Here is an 18,072-nt window from a genome sequence, read left to right as displayed (position 1 = left end):
ATCTAGTAAAGACACTGGAAAAACAATTGGGTTTTAGTTTAAATTCATTGGATGGAGCACTGCCTATATTTAGATGCTGTAGCAGTGGGAGCAACATCAAAGTCAACTATGTCAAGTGATCTCTGTGCTGAAAGTCAGAGCACCAAGATTTTGAATTAATCCTCTGCTGTTTGTGAAATGCAGAATGAGCTAAATTTGCAAAAGCCAAGATGATGGCTTGCTTGTATGTATCAAGCTTTAGTTGATTAGAGTCTGCTAGGAAGATTCCTTCCATCCTCCCTCCAAGCATTTCCACCAGAAAATGCCACAGGACTGGTTGCTTGCATCACATATCCCGATGCGAAGCTCTTCTTTGAGGAAAGAAGAAACCTGTGCCTCCAGTCTGATTTTTCTTCTTGCTTGTCAGGTTATCACTCAGTAGGGTAAGATTAAGTGCTTGCTAATAATCGGAGTATATTCAGGTGGAGGATCCCCATGGGTTTAGCTTGAGAGAGAGTAACTGAACAGACAGCAGCCTTGCACATCTGTTTATCCACCTTCCAGACACTGATACAGGCTCCGCTGGACTCCAGTGGGGTTGTATCTTCTTGGAAAAGGAAAGCGATAATACAAACATCGTATGCCCCAACAATCCTCATCTCCAAGACTTGACTTAATAAATTTTCAGATGCATCGTCACAGTCTGAAATTCTGAAATGCACTTTGCCACTGATTAAAGACTGAGAGAAAACAAATGTCTGTGTGCAGGTTTCAAATGGCTAAAATAGGTATAGAAGCTGTTGGCAGTTTTGATACACAAATAAGGGATGGATTTGACCAAAGTCATTCTTTGCAAGATAAAGCAAGATTGAAGTTCAATATAACAACTAGTATGTAATCATTCTGGTGGGTTATCATAAATGTCCTGTAGGTATAAAAGTTTAGTGATCTGAGGAGGTGCAGTTTGTTTTGCATGTACTTTGAGCACTAATCCACACACTTGTAACATTGTTTCTGAAATTGCAAATATAGCCTTTCTTTCAAGATGGTATTCTTGTCTTGTTCATTGTTCTCATTTATGAAATGGAATATTTTCCATAATTATAGGGAATAGGGAAATTGATAATCAATAGAAATCAGCTATTTTCTGGTTTACTATCTGTAGTCTATAATTTTTTCATATATATATATATGCATGTGTGTATGTGTACATTTTATATATATAGGTGCCTCTGTGTGTATATAAATATATTCATGAATATAAATATATAATATATACATAAGAAAGGAGCGTGGCGAGCAGGTCGATGGAGGTGATGATTCTTCTCTACTCTGCTCTCATGAGACCCCAGCTGGAGTATTGCATCCAGCACAAGACAGACATGGACCTGTTTGAGCAGGTCCAGAGGAGGCCACGAAAATGGTTGGAGGCCTAGAACACCTTTCCTGTGAGGACAGGCCAAGAGAGGCTCTGGGGAGACCTTATTGTGGCCTTTCCATGCTTAGAGGGGACTTATAAGAAAGATGGAGAGAGACTTTTTACAAGGGCCTGTAGTGACAGGACAAGGGGCAACAGTTTTAAACTGAAAGAGGGTAGGTTTAGATTGGATATAAGAGAAGGTTTTTTTACGATGAGGGTGGTGAGACACTGGAACAGGTTGCCCAGAGAAGCTGTGGATGCCCCATCATTAGAAGTGTTCAAGGCCAGGCTGGATGGGGCTTTGAGCAACCTGGTCTAGTGGAAGCTGTCCGGGCCCATGGCAGGGGGTTGGACTAGATGACCTGTAAAGGCCCCTTCCAACCCAAACTATTTTATGATTCTGTATACACACATACATACGTATACACACACATACAAACTGATCAGTTGTCTCCATATACTACTGTTGGGGGGCTTCTTCGGGAAAAAATACAGAAGAGGGGTGTTATTTTTGGTTGAAACTAATTGCATTGTACATCTTTGATTTACTAGTCTTCCCACAAGCAGTGTTTAGATTGTATTACTCATATATACTATGAAAGAGATTTTCAAATATGAGACTAATTAATCTCTTGAGTAAGAATCATAACTTTTGTTCCATTCCTGGGAAAAAAGTTGTATTGTTTAATTTTAAAAAAATAATAACAGAATAAGTTCTCTGTACCTTGTTAGATCTCTCTCATTCGTGGCAAGATATTGTCTTTTGGCATCTCTCAATGAACTTTGTTAAAAAATGAGCTATGGAGCAGTCTTAATGAACTGAGAAGGAAAAGAGAAAAACAACAGTGATACTTCAAAACATGAAAAATTTCATACGAACATAAATTACATGAATTTACAGAGGGTGAAAAAAATCTTACTTTGTAAGCTAGCAGTTTGAAAACTACAAGTGCCAAAAAAGTGTGAGTCTTGAACAATGTGTGTATCCCACTGTGCAATTTAGATATGATACAAACCATGGAAATGATATTCCCCTGATGACTGTTTCCTGAGGAACAGAACACCCAGTGTAAGGGGTATTTGCAGTATGAATGGACTGTTGCAGTATTTTAATTTGAGTTTGAGATTCATTCTGCTTGTCTAACTTCAAAAATAGAATATTGCTGCTTTTAAGAGTAACAAAAAATTTTAGATAGTTGACTGCCTCTAAAGTAAAAATACCCAGTGTGCTTCATTTCAGTCTAATAATTTTTGAGGTGGTATGTGCAATATTTCAGGTTGCTTTAATATTTTTAAGTTATAATCTGACTGATATTTCAAGTGAAACAATGAAACTGGACTTAATATGAGGATTAGCTTCATCTTGAGAAAAATAAGTTTTTGCATTCTTCATAAACTAAAATAAGTATTGAGTTGCTTGCTTTTTTGTGTGTGTTTTGGCATTACAGTCTGCTTTGGTTTGACATTAATCTTACCTATGACAGAATAAGAAGAATTTAGATTTTGGTCTAGAAATTACTGTTCTAGAGCACAATTAGGGAGCTCAGTGAATTCATATTGAAGTTGGTGACATTTCTATTGAGTTTTAGTAAGAGTAAACAGCAACATTTACCTCCAAATCGATTTTTAGCTGTCTTTTTAGAAAAGGAGGGGTGTTACCCATGGAGCTCTTCAGGGCTTGCAATTTTCCATAGGACAATTTCCAACTTTTCTAAAAATCCTTTCACCCTTTAGTCCAGCAAAGTTAATGTTGTGCATTTGGCTTTGGAAATATTGAAGGGCTTTATTACAGGCAATTGTTCATATTGTAGGGGAAAAAAAAAAATTTAAAAAAATGCAGTGTTTTGCCTGCAACAAAAATGGAAACAGTTCAGTGAAAATTAATAATAAACTGCTAAGTTCCCTTGAACTTGCATCTAGCATATGTCACCTTGAACTTAATTAGACATCACTATCTTGGTATTTTCCAACCAGGTCTATTTAGTTGTTTCAGCTCTGCCTGTTCCCCACAGCTCCAGTCATGAGAAGCTGACGCAATTTGAGAGGGCATTCACTGCTGCCAGTTCTTCTGGAACTTGTGATCCAGTTGGAGTATTTGGTGGTTGGGAGTGTCGCCTTTTAATTCCAGCTCTTGAGTCATAGAATTTCGTGAGCACCTCATCATTTAATGCATTTTTTGAAAGTGCTTTTAGAATTTGTAGCTGCTGAGGAAAAAACAGCTTAAAAATGCTTTCTTAATTTCAGAAGTAAAAATGTCATTTTTAATGCCCCTACAATAGATCAACTGGTGGCAGCTGATTGAGGTTCTGATTCAACGCTTTTTCTCCTCTCACCTTCTGACCCACCATTACTGTCAACTTGCTCCTGCAGGCTTCTCTATAAAAGTGTCGACCTGTCCCTTTGAAAATCAACTTCAAAGAAAACAGCGTTTATTAATAAACTCCTATAGAGGTTTTCTTTGTTCTTTAAAAAAACCAAAACAAACCATAGTGACTTGTAGATCTTAAGAATTTAAAAAAAATGTTTCTAATTTTATGATTGCATTTATTTTGGTACAAATTTCAGCTACTGAAATGTACCCTCCAGCTCTGTTCATATGAGATCTTTTTTTCCTTAATGGACTAGCTAGGAAGAGTTGCTGTGCATGTGTAGGTTTCCTTTAATGAAGTTTTAATAACATGGTGTATATATGTATACTTAATGTAGAGTAATGAAACTGTATCTTGAAACAAGAACTCTTCTAGTTTTCAGTTAGAACCTGCAGTCTCGACTTTATAGGTACAGACCTGTAATCAAATTAATGATCTGTTGCAAGAAAGGAAATAACAATATAAATAAAGCTAAACAGAACATTTAAAATTTTATAAACAATTGGATTAGTGCCTGAGGATATATATACACACACCTTGTTTTGCACAATAATAGTTTCATGTAAATTGGCCGTATGAAAGGATACATTTATTATGGAATTTTTAAAACAATTTAAACAACACCTTTACAAATTTAAAGACTTAGAATTCTGTTCCTCATGGATATGTGAGTTCAGCTAGGAGCTGGGAATTTTACTTACATAGTACCTGCAGCTGTTATTACCAGACAGCAAGACATTTAGAGACACAAATACTCGAAAAAACCTCTGGTAGTTGTAATTTAGAGGTAAATTAAGAAGCTAGTTTGCAATCTCCTTATGTACAGCTTCATGTATCATCTCGCTCAATAGCCTGAGGCATTAGCAAGCTTTCAGCATGAAATTTAGTGCTACAGCATGCATACCTGAGTTATTGTATATCATGCATACTAAATATATGGCTTTTATAGACATATAAATCACAACATCAGGATTCTTGTGTTTTCTAAATGTAAAGTTGATCTTAATCTCAACAAGGTGGCTAAATTTATCTTAATAAGAGAATCTGATCCTGTGCAAAGGTTATGCTTGGTGAATCATTAAAAGAAAATGTGTATTCTTAGAATTTCAGGTAAATGTGGAGAATAACTGCTCAACTTTCTGTAAGACTGGATTGTCAGCAAAGAAACGTAGTCAATGTCACATGAGGACTGGGCTAGTCCCTAGTGGGTACAGCAAGTAAAATGTGTTAGGGACCATTTCTAGCCTTGAGGGCAAGTTGCACAGTTTGGCACGGCTCACATCCACATGGCAGCATTCTCCTTTATGGGCTTCTCTTCCTTCAACTTAGCCTTCCCCCACCAAAATCAAATCACAGAACTGCCTTTCCCATACCTCTCCTTGGGAAGAGCCCATAGCCTACGCTATATACCCAACCATTCCTGAATGTTGTCCAGAGGAGTGCTAGTTGCCATGAGCGAACAGTCCCTCAGGGACCGTCCGGAAAGGCCAGCAAGAAATGGCAACCGCAAGCCAGTGCTGAAGCCTGGCATCCTGGCTCTGCATTTCTTACTAATGCAATTAGAAGCTCTGCTGAAATGAGTTGGAATGTTCCAAGTTTGTTGCAGCCTTCAGACTTCACTAGTGTATTGTTCACCTAAGATGAGGCTGATGATTCTTTTCCTTCCTTCTGCCCTATGTTCTGCATCTCCTGTAATGATTCTTGTACTTGTTTTGACCACAGTAAGAGGAATTAGACTTTGGGTCCCATTGGCTTGGGCCATGGAGACCCCACCTCAAGACGTTCTGTGTAGGTAAACCTTGGGCAACTCATTGATAGTTCATTTGCAGATCTCTTGAATTGCAGCACATGGTTTTGAAGCTGTTATGCCCTGCTCCTGTATTAACTTCATGGCATTCTCTAGCTCCTAACCTTTTCAGCAGTTTGTTTTCCTTGAAAATAGTTTTCAAAACACAGATAGCTCTCAACCTGCAGGAGAGGTTTGTTAAGTATTGCATTTATCTGTTTGTCAAAGGGTGCTCTGGGGGAGAGGTATTTGGAGTCGGCAGTGGCATTTCAGAATGCAGTTGAGCTGGGTTATATGAAGCAAGTGGACCATGTCATTTGATAACTGATTTCCTCAGCTGTCATGGGGGTGTCGTGTAAGGTGCAAGGGTTTATTCTGCTCTTACATATTGGTATGTTTGTAGATAACTGCTGGAAGGGGCATTACACTAGTGTAACCTAGAGTATAATTTGGCTTACTTTCTGAATCCATTTGTGGTTTGGCAATTTGGGACTTTCCAAAACTATAATGGAGAAGTTATGAAAACTTTATGCTGCCAGAATCACACTTCGTAATGATTGTCAGTGGGAAAACTCTCTAGCAGTTATTTTTAACTGCAGTTACATTAGCAAAAGAGATTGCAAGTATCAAGAATGATGAACAGTCATTAAAAGATCAACATTCGGATTTCTTTTTCAGTTAAAAATGAAACAATTGCTAGCAAAATCCTGGAATTATTGAGGATTTGGTTCTGTTTGTGTAAAAGCTGTAAAAAAGACCCCAAACCAAAGTTAAACTCTTTTTGTTCTGCAGTGTGAGGAACATTAAATGTTTGAATAATATGCGTGCAGAGGGATTTCCCCTACTTATTTAGTTAAGCTGATAAAGAATAACACTTCAATGCAACTATACTGATTTACAAACCTTAAGTTAATATTTTTCTCTTTAAACCACAGAAGAAGCTGGTTTGTAATGTTCCCAGACATTGATATTTTCCAAGTTCCATATTAGCATACAGTGCTGCTAGCTACTCCATAATAGGTTGGCAGTTCAAAACACCTTCATTAGTACATCTCTACTTCTCATTACATGACTAGTTTATGTAAGACGGATCTGATGAGAAATCAATTTTGATTTAAAAAAATCAAATTTATAAAATAACATTTGTTGAAATAGTCATTGTTTTTTACAGGGTGCCATAAAGTGAGAAGACTGGATACATCACGTTACTGATTCTTAACTTGAATAAAGACTCTCTTAATGTATTTGAGCACTTTTTTCCATTGAAAAACATTTGTCTCATGCCACAGCTTCCGTTGCATTAATACTGTGAAATCTTTAAATATGTCACTGAAAGTCTTCTGTCTTTTAATGTTTGGTTTCAGCATGTGAGAAATCATTTAGTCTGCCTGGGATACTCTGTTTTCAAGAAAGTATCTTCTTCAGGGGAAGTTCTTAACCAGGAGGGCTGTTTATTCATAAAATATGTGACTATAGTTGTCTCAGTAAAAATGTTGCTGAAGTAGTTTGTGGCATTATTTCAGTCATGAAGAAATAAATTCGATCTGACTTGTAAACAATGCTAAACTGAACCAAAAGTTACTCTGTTCATTTTATAATCACTTAATTTATGGTACTGTCTTATTTTTGACACTGCTTACAAACAATTTTACTTTGCAGTAGATTCTTTCTACAAAAGCACAATACCAAAAGGAGGCATAAGAAACTTAAATATGTGAACCCCAGCACCTGTCAGTCAGTCTGTTGTTGCTACATATGAGGTAAATGTGGTAGGTTTTAATCGCTGTTCTTCTAGGTAACATAGGCAGAAACTGATAGCTAAGTACACAGAGCTTGTAAAAGAGGATTGAAAGGATCTTGATGTTTGATCATGTTTAGAAGAGGACCCAGTCCTCGCTATAAAGTTAAGCTGAACACTTCAGCCTTCTCTTAACCTTTCCTGAATATTCCAGTGAAAGTTGTTGGGATTTGTTTGTGTACTGAGCATTGAATAAATAAAAATTGTACTGAATTTGGTTATAAAATTACTTGGAGGTTTTACAGGGAAGTACTTAGACCAGGATTGATATTTTGTACAGGATTATAAAATGAAAAGGCAGCAAATGAATTTTGAAAAATTAAAGAAAGCATACTTGCTTTGCTTTGTATTTGAAATGACATGCCACCTGTTCTATTTCGGATGAAGAATACTGTGACTCAAAGGTATAATAAAGGAAAAAGTTATTTGGAAGAAGAAATTAATCAGTCTCAGCAGAACATGTCTAAAGCTTCTTTCCTCCCAACTCAAGACTTGATTTGCACCTGCATTAGCCTCCTTTGAAACCATCCCCAGTAGGCTGTATGTATTGCTCTGCACTAAATTGAGACCACATCTGTTAGTCCTGAAACAAAGCAATTATGGTAATTGCAAGATTTGGGGGTTGTTTTTTCTTTCAAAAGGACCATAGTTCTGTGTTTTATACATTTCTTGGAAGATGTAACATTTCGTATAAAATGGAGTGTGAAATTGGCATTGCTCAGTGAGAAGTATTATTTACTGCCGTATTAAGCGATGGAGTTGTATGGCTGGCTGCAGACTTCTGAAGACTTCCCTGACTGGCCTGATTTAAAACAGAAGCAGCAAACACCATTAAACGGTCTTCTGGCTTTAAGTAGTCAGCAGGGTCCTGCAGTCTACCATTTATAATTTCTGCAGAGTTCTAGAAGGGCATTTTACAATCCTTTCCTGAAACACTTGCTTTATTTTACTATGCTTTAACCTAGTGAAAAATGTAGTTATCGTCAAGGATAGTTTTATACTTAACATGTAATAGAGTGCACGTCCTTTACACACGTACTAGAAAATTAATGGTTTGTTCTTTGACCCGTCACTAAAATCTTGCATAAAAGCTCTGCATACAAGGGAATGGGGAAACAGAGAATAGTGAATGCCATTAATAATGTCTATGTGCTGTTTCCAATCTTCTAGCCTACTAGCTTTCTCCTTTTTTTCTTTCCTTCCACCCCGCCCTTGGCTGTGAAGTTTGAGGTGATATAAATATACTCAATAACTTATTCTTTACGGTTCCTTAAAAAAATTTATCACTACTAAAGTCACTTCATAATTGCAATAGGAAACTCTGGGGAATTATGGGAAGCTGCCACCACTTGGGTGGTTGTGGTACTTTGTTTTTAGTCTTGAGTCTGTCAGTGCACTCCAAGCGCTGCAATTCCATGTGGCATGCTTTTGTATTTAGCTGCAGAATTTTACCATGAAGTGCAGCAATCACCAGCACAAATCATTGTATGTTTTGAAACCATCCTAGATCTCTTCTCATACGTTATTTTCATCACTTGAGTATTGTGTGTTGCTGTCTTTGCCACAGGTGAATTTATATGTCTGATGTTGAATTTTTTTAAACCCTTAGTTCAAAGCGAAACAAAAGGAGAATGGTAAGTAATGCTGGACACAACAAAAGTCATCACTGGGGCACAGAACATCTGATTGGCATTTATTTTTGCTTGCTGAATTTGGAAGTTTCCAAGGAAGAGTTGCAATCCTTGGTGTTGGGAGTGGAAGCAATTTTGGAGTACAGTGGTAATGTGGGAGAGCGATGACACATGTGGCCTCAGTGAGGGTGTGTATTCATCAAAAGAGGGCATGAATTTGAATTGCTTTTCCTCCTTTTCTATTCCCACTCACTCCAAGTTGTAAGCAGCTGGCGGTTTTCAGGGATGTTTCAGCTGAACTAGGTTTCAAGGAGCAATTGGAATGTTGAGAGAAGGTAGCAGCAAAGCAGGTGTGCAGGCTGTTGGGGGGAGAAATGAATTAAGTACCAAAGTTGGCATGAGTAATAGAGTGAAGAGGTTAATAGAAAGTCACAAGACTGTTGTGCTGATTTTTGGCTAGAAGACTGTGTGATTGTGTGTAGAAAGGTAATGAGGAAACCTAGAACAGAAACATTCTGTGGTAATCTGCTTTTCTGTCAATGTCAGTGATTTTCAAAATTGGGGTATTTTATGGTATGCCTGAAACTTGGTTCCAGAAGAAAATCTATTCCAACATAATAAAATAAATGTGAAACTGAAAAGGACCCCCCCCCCCCAAAAAAAAAAAACCCTCAACCAACAAAAAGTCCCTCATTTTAATTGAGAGATGCCTAAAATGCTTTAATCTTGACATGGAAGACAAAAATACTGTAGCCACCAAAACAGTGGCAGCTTGCCAGAATGACTAGGAACTTCCTATTGCAATGGTGATTAAAACAGCTGAAATTAATCATGTGACTTACCCAACCTTTATCTCTGTATTTTTTTCAGAACTTTGGAGTGATTTGAAGTCTTCAGTTTTCACTCTGCTTTGGAACAGAATACAATTTTGAAATTTTTATGATCTTGTATGAGTCGTGTCCTCAGCCCAGTTCTAGTCACATAGCTAATTTCACTTAATTTCCTTTAACTTTTTTTGTTCTGATGAAAGAACAAAATTAAGAGAACCTCTTTTATAGCAATGATTTGAAATCAGCAAACTAAGACCATCTGATTACTGGGTTTAGTGGACTGAGAATAAAATAGTGAGTGACTACAAGTAGAGAACGTAGTAGTAGAGAAACATAGACAACGTTGCTGATGCAAATTTGTACATATTCAACTGATACAATGCACAGGGCTTTAATGCTGGATGATGCTTAGCACCGTTGTTTTCTCTTACTGCTGCTGCCAGGACAGGCAATGGCCATGCTAGCAAATATTGTGTGTTTCAAGTGAAATCCGTCTTGTGTTGGACCTTACTTTATTTTATCCATGTTAAGTAGCAGATCTAAACCTAAAAGGAGCTAAGAACCTGCTCCTCATAGCAGCACCTGTTTGTTACTGAAAAGTGGCTTCTGTTTCAGGAACTGTAAATAAGTGAGTGATGAAAGCTGAATTGTTTAAAGAACAGATGAACCAGTTGTGTTACTGTGTCTTGCAGGAACCTATTCTGAATTCTCAAGTGTTTATATTATCATCTCAATGGCTGGAAACTCCTGCGTTTTGCTCTTGGAAAGACTAGTGGAAAAAATTATTAAGCAACTGAGATGGCTTGTTACCCTCTCCTAGTAGCTGGACACTCTAGCTTCTGCTTGTTTTGGCTCAGTCCTGACTGTGTGCTTGGTACCTTCGTGTTCTCCTCCCTTCCCCCTCAGCAAGGCCAAAACCGTCATCTTCTAAACCAGTTCTCTTTGGCGAGTTTTAGGACATCACAAAGGAATCCCACTTTTAGATTCTAAGATATATTTTTAAATTGTTTTTTTATCTCCCAGGAAGAGGCAAGGGTCACCTCTTTTGGGAGAGTGGAAATAAACCTCATGTCTCTCCAGGGAATAATGCTGAAAGAGGGAGAATATATGTTAAATTAATGTAGCAGGAAGAACAAGTTTTGCTGCCGTGATTTCTGAATTTCAAACATTAAAATATTAAATACATGCTTACCTAAACAGTGTAGTAGGTGGAAGAGTATTCTGGGGACGCTACCTTGACTGAGGTGGACATAAAGATCTCTCTTAGTGATCAAAGTCATTCATGTTGGTGCAAGGAGCTTTCAAACTAGCTAAGCAAGTCTGCTGTGATGTCCTGGAGAAAGGAGCCTCTGTCCACAAGTATTTCAGTAGATCTGCAGGATGTGGTGAACTCCAATAATAGACTTGATTGCCACAAGCCACAGCTGCCTCTGTTCTAAGCCAAAGTGCCTGTAGTCTGCAGTAGACCTAGGAATCCACTAGCAGTAAGGGATTAAAGTGTTCTTTTGTCCTTTGAAGTAGAATCTCCTGCGTATCTCCTCTCACTTCTGCTGCTTTGAAAAACAAACAAAAAAACACCCTCAAAGTGAGACTCACAAATGAAAAAAATAACATTTTTCAGTACCATTGTAGCTGCAGAGGAGCCAATTTGTGAACCTAACTAGTTGATATATTCCTACTCTTATTAAGCTGCTCTGTTACTCAAATTGAATGCTGGATTCTGCCCAGATGTCTAATTACTAATTACCTATCTTGTTGAGCAGGTCTTGGAGGAAAATTGACTCCTGTTGGTCAGCCTGTTTGGTGGCAGGACCTGAAGGATGTATTTCTCATTACATAGTTGTTATGTAGTCCTCATGTGGTACATTCAGAAGAATAAGAATAAACATATCTTTAATGATGACCAAAGATTGGCAACAAATCACCATTGGATCACTTTTCTTTGGCATGATTTATTCTAGTATGATTTTCTGTCTGAGAAAGTCATGGAGACTTAGAGACAGAAGGGATTCAAAGGGCCATAACCATTCACCTGTCCAGAGCAGATCTGGTTAGAGTACTCACGGTTAAGATTTGTCAGGTCATTCGTGGAGACTTGCAATATTGGAGACTGCTCCAGGAGTCTGAGACTCGTGTTTCAGTGTATTGTAGTGCTTGACTGACCGTTACTGGTAAAAATGTTTTATGAATGTGTAATGTGAGCATTCTGTTCGTTAGGCCCATTAATTCTCATCCTCCTGGATGTAGGTAGTAGAACATACTTTTTTCCTTGAAGCTGATTAAAGGTTCTGTGTTCACTAGCAAGCTTCTGCCATAGGTTAACCATGTTGCTTATGCTCTCGCTCTTTTTTTTTTTTTTCCCATGAATTGTGGTTTTTAGACCTTTTATTCCTTTATTTTCTTCCCAGTCAGCCCAGATACTTCTTCAGTATATTAGTTTGTGCAAAATTCTTACCTTTTACTCTAGAAAACATGAATTTGTCTTTGTACAGTTGAGGAATCCTTTTTAATTCAAAGTTAATGTGAGTTTATAGGAACAAATTTATATGAACAGTCTGGCATCCAAAATGCAAATTATTTTAAGATTTCTCTGTCATGTGAAGTCAGTGAATATGCAAGATTATTCCACCAATGGGCAAGAATCATATTTTTTTCTAGAACTGTTTCTATTCGTTACATACCCTGATAAATTGTTTGTGACAAGTTTTTCCAGCTTTATAACCAAGAAAAGGGCATATTAGGGTAGAAGGAATCTGGTCTTGAACTAATATGAAGAAAAGAATGGACTTACGCTCCTTTCCATGGTCTTAGCTCTTTTATTTATGTTGGAGTGAGGTGGAAGAGTCTTAGACTCGCGCAGTCATTTAGGCTGGAATGGGTTTCAGGAGGTCTGTAGTCCAACCTCCTGCTCAAAGCTGCATTCAGAGCAGGTTGCTCAGGGCTTTTCTAGACAAGTCTTGAACACCTCCAAGATGGAGACCCCACAGTGTCTGTGGGCTACCTGCTCCATATCCTCATAGTAAAAAAATTTTCCTTGTATCCAGTCAGAACCTTCTCAGTTTCATTTTTATGACCGTATTGTCTCTATTTAAACCACTGTGAACCTGAGTCAGGAGAACAGCTCTGTCGTCTTAGTAACTTCTTTGTAGGTACGGGAAGGCTGCCATCAGCTTCTCCTGAAAGCTTCTCCTCTCTAGGCTAGAAAAACCTAGTTCCTTCAACCTCTTTGCATGGCATAGCTTCAGCCCCTTGAGTAGGTTGCTGTCTAATGAGTACCAAGGAGAGTAATTGCTTCCCTTGATCTGCTGGCTATGCTCCTGTTGATACAGTTTAGGATGCTGTTGTTTCATGTAAGGTGGTTGTTAATATCTTGGTGATTCAGCTCTAGAGAAGTATGTTGAAATGTTATCATTTCAGTAGTCTAGGGCACTAAGAGAAAACAGAAAATATAGTCAGTAGGTTTGTTTTCTGCGACCTTAATACGTTCCTCAGGTTCTCTGTGGTTGTGCTATCCCAGCTGTGTTGTTCTTCCCCTTCTCCCTTACTTGCCCTCCTCCAGCTTTTATATCCATTACCCAGTTTAAATCAAATTTGTCAGAGAAATACGGGTATCAGAAACAGTTATACTACTTTTCACCTCATGACAATCAGCAAAAAGGGAAATGAGAAACCCAAAGTAGTGGTCCTGAGAGGGGAAGCTGGATAGTGGCAGCTTAATCCCTGATCCACTGCAAACTAAGGCTAACATTTGACAACCGATCAGCACACCTGTACCTATGAACCATGTGCTGCTACTTGCATGTTTTTCAACACTTTTAGCTGCGTGACGGAACTAAGAGCATTGCAAAGAGTGAAGTGAAAGTGCCAACTCCATAAAAATGTGAAGTTTGCCAGTTTTGTTGCTCCCAGAAACCTTTTTTCTTTTCCATGATCTGAACTGAAACTTAAGACTCTGGAGCTAAACGTTGTTGGAGACAAGACTTTTTCTTGGTAGGAAACTGGTGATCTGTAATGAATGTCATATCTGGAGTTTTTCCATATAAATGGTTCCTGCTTGTTCCCATTTTTTGACTTATTTCTAGAGTATGGGTTTCCCACCCCCAACCACTTTTTAAACTAGAAATTTGTCTTTCTATTTGTCAATGTACTTACCAGCAACATGTAAAAAGAGTGAGTGTTAGCATGGATTACTCAAACTGTTAGTAGTCTACTTCTGTTTGTGAGAACGTGTTTCCTTTTGCTTGTCTATAGTTAGACCAAATGGAACATTTAAGAAATAGAAGTATTTCTGTGACTGAAACAAACATGTTTTTCATTCTGCCTTCTGCATCAACTGAAAACTGAGAATTGGTTGCATTATGGTGGAAGGATAATTTATGTTCAAGCAGTTGCTATCTAAAGGCATAAATGCTCTTTTTGCATAATAGTATTCTTTTAGTTTAGTTGACTAGGTAATGTTTCTAATGCCTGAAGTATTAATGATTCTGTGAAGAGATTATTTTTGCTGGAGGTTTTCTGTTTACTGTCTGTATAGTTGCCGGACCTGGAGATTGTAGTTGCATTTTACTAGATGCACGCAGCTTCAGGAACAAGCACTGTCATGCTCGGAGAATTTGCATTCTTAGCCCTGAGCTTGGCTCCATTGCTGCTAGAGGGAAAGATTCAAGAAATAGTCTACAGTTAATTTATACTTTTTCTGGGCTCTGCTGTGAATGATGGTGTTAATGATAATTACTTCTGTGAACTTCATAAGAAAATACTGAAGGATTATCAGAAGTAATTCTGTTCAGGCAGATACCCTTAATGATGCTAGTGACCTTATTTTATATATTGGTCAATAAATGTGAATTTGGTAAGATAATATAAAAGCTTTAATTTTGGTCTGAATATTTTCATTAGTTATCAAGAGAAAAAGCATAGCTTTTTTCTCAGGGCTGACATGTCCCAAACCATCCGAATAGACCACTCTATTGTTCCTTGGCTGTGAGAGCAGTGGGCATGTATGGTCTGGGCTGGTCACTTTCATAAGCTTTTGTTTAATATTTATATAGCACCTCTGCCTAAGTGGGCTTCCCTTTCGTGTCTGCTTTAGGTAATTGAAATTGATTATTAAATTCCAGGTACAGAGAAAGAGGAAAAAAACTAGCAGTCACTTTGTCACCGGGGAAGGCATTTTCTTTTAAGTGCAATATATTTAAATTTCTCACTGGCATGATACTGATCTTCATTATGTTTCAAAGGCAAGTACAGAAAACAAGTGGGACAGCAATATAAAGCTGTGTTGTGAAAGGTATCTTTTTTTAAGTGGCAGGATACCTGCCTTTGAATGCTGGATGTTCTGTTTTTCTGCTTTTTAGAAAACAATTTCGGAAAATGACATAATAACATTAGGGCAAAATTTTTGGTACTGGCTTGACTGAAGCACTAGAGATCACTAACGCAAAGCTGTATTTTTTTTTTTTATTATTATTTTAAATGTGTCTTAGTTAACCTTTGTAATTAACTTAAATGTGGTTGAGATTTCAGCCTACTAGTAGTTTCAGTGTAGTTCAGAATAAAGTATTATAGTTCTTCAGAATAAAATAACCTTGTGGTTTTGTTACAGTCCAGTGCAGTTCCATGTTATTGGCCAGCTATGTTGTCAATAACGTAAATGGAGAATAGCTTTAGTTATCTTTTCTAACACAGGCTGATGTGAGCAATTATGTTTACAAGACAGACACCGGAACTGTCCTATTCCTTAGTTTCTGTCTGTAATTTCTTCCAAAATCTGGATGGATTACAGCCAGTTTTACACCAGCCACTACACGTTTTCTTCACAGGACATTTTTGCACCTTATTTAAAGTGAGATTTGAGGCTTGTGCAGTATTGACTCCTTTCCCAAGCCCTGCAGAACATCCCTGCAAAAGGTCCACTGCCTTACTCTGCACTGTGCATTTCGCAGACATTTCTCTTCAAAGGGAAAGCTCTGAGGCCAATAATTAGTTGCAAAAATTCACTAACCTCTTTGTATTGGGCAGTATAGTTCCAATAAATCTGTGTGAGAGGTTGAGACTTAGGATGGTGGTTTCTCGATCTTTACAAAATCTGCTGGTGTGGGAGTTTACAGGCAGACGAGAGTGAGAAGATTTGAGAGACTCCCAGCACGCAAGTGGGACAGCCTGGTGGGGGACAGTGATTCCTTCCTTGGACTATCTGTGGCACTCTCATTGCAGAAATGGCTCTGCTACACGCAGAGCAATTGCTGAACTGGCTCCCATTGCAACCCAGATCATTACAGTACATTGGCATGAATTTCAGGTTACCATAAAACACTGTTTCAGTGGATCACCGGTGGTTCAGGAGCAGCTGGCATGGACTGGAACTTCTCTAGTAGTGGTTGCTCAGGCATCAGAGCTCCTCACCTCATCGATCACTCTAAGAAGTATATAGATTTGTCTTGGGTGGGTACATTGTAAGGTTTCTTTTCCTTGCTTCGTTTCACTGCGTAGTAAGTCACAGGTGACATACTAGAGCTGGCGTCATGGTGACAAAAGCTATGCCTAACTCGGTCAAATTTTATGTACAGTTTAATTGTACAATGTTCAAGATACTCTCAGTGGGTGTGTAAGGCAGCAGTAGTTAGTAACTGGTTTTTACATTAAGGTATCACTAAGGCTGTGGTTTGCTGCTTCTGTTCCCACTTTAAAGGAATCTCATTATTTTCCCACAGTAACTTTTTGAAGCATGTGTGGATTTTAATTAAGATTTTACTTTCCCCAAATACTTACTTACTCTGTTAACCAAACGTCTCATTTGAATCAAACTGGAACAGATTGCATGGTTTATTTCAGTTGACAGCACTTAATCTAGATTAATTTGTACAGTTCAGCATTTCACTGATGGAAAATAAAAGGTGACATTGGAGGCATATCAGAGTTTGCCTACAGTGTGAAAATCAAAGAAGAAATGTTTCCCAAGCACATGCAAGTACTGTATTACTGAAAGGTCACTGTTTGTTCAAGCTTTGAAGTATGACATCATACCTAATGCATGACCTTTGGAGAAAACACAAAAATTTTATGGAAAGAATGGATATTTTAAAACTTGCGTTATTAACTGTATTTCATGTAGGTATAGTTATGCATGTTAGCACAGATGTGCCAGTTAGGTTTTAAGAGCTAGCAATGCTCTTTGTTTTTCTTACATGCAAGCCTTGCCTGGTTGTATATCTGTCTCTGTTACTGTTACTTTCTCATGTTATAACTTGAGACTCTGAAATAAGATTATCTGAAAAGGAACTTGTAAGAGGGGTGTGCTCAGATTTGTCTCTGAATTCAACTTTACTCATCGGTAGTCTGTTTCATATTTCGCATTTGAATCTCTTCCTACCCAACTTTCCTCTTTTACCATAGAACTTGCATTTCAGAAAGCTCATCAATCCTGCAGTGTAAACGTTGTGATTTGTTGTTTCACGTGGTATATAAAAACGCATCTTATAAAAACGCATCTTATTTGGGGCAAAAAAGGTGGAACAGAATCCCATCATCAAGCCATAACCTAAATTGGTGTTCTGTCTAAATTCCTTTGCCTGCCAGTTTGAAATTAAATTTTAAGGAATTGAAGAATTTAAGATTTGGACAAGTACGGTTTGGCTATCAGAATCACAGAATGGTTGAGGTTGGAAGGCACTTCTGGAGGAACCTCTTGTCCAACCCCGTGCTTAACTGCAGATCAGGTTGCCCAGGACTGTGTCCAGGTGGCTTGAAGAATATAAATAATATATGGGTATGAGAATATAAAAAAGTAATCCTCATGCTTTCAAGTCTTTTTAAAACTACTTTTGTAATTTTTAAAAAAATGCTTATATGTCTTAAGAAGGTATTTCCAAGGTTGAAATTTTGCAGATAATTTAGAACAGGTTTTCATTTAAATAAGTAACACTTTCTAAAGCTATAAATATGCATGATGATGTATGGTGTTACAGTGTACCTTAGAAGTCTAGATAAATTTCTTATGGGATATACTTTTCTTAAGGTAATTATGCTACATATTTATTGTTAACAATACAGCTTGTCCTGAGTTCTTGGTAGTGTGGATATATATGTATGAATCTATTAGGATTATATGTTATTATCTCATCCACACACACAAATGTGTTAGTGTAATTTATGAATTCACATGTGTATGTAAATATAGAAAATAAAAAAAGATCTCATCTTTGCTGGTTTGCTAATAACATAATGAACACCTTATCGCAGTTAAAAAGTCAGCGGCTC

General features: G+C 37.7%; 1 protein-coding gene across 5 annotated transcripts in view; it reads left to right on the top strand.

Annotated features, from left to right (window-relative positions):
- Window positions 1–18,072, top strand: part of ATXN10 (ataxin 10) — a 106,422-nt gene that overhangs the window by 68,242 nt on the left and 20,108 nt on the right. The gene's annotated exons all lie outside the window — the stretch shown is intronic.

Source organism: Aquila chrysaetos, chromosome 17 (genome assembly GCF_900496995.4).
Source record: "Aquila chrysaetos chrysaetos chromosome 17, bAquChr1.4, whole genome shotgun sequence".
Taxonomy (NCBI): Eukaryota; Metazoa; Chordata; class Aves; order Accipitriformes; family Accipitridae; genus Aquila; species Aquila chrysaetos.
This window is presented reverse-complemented; position numbering and strand designations above follow the sequence as displayed.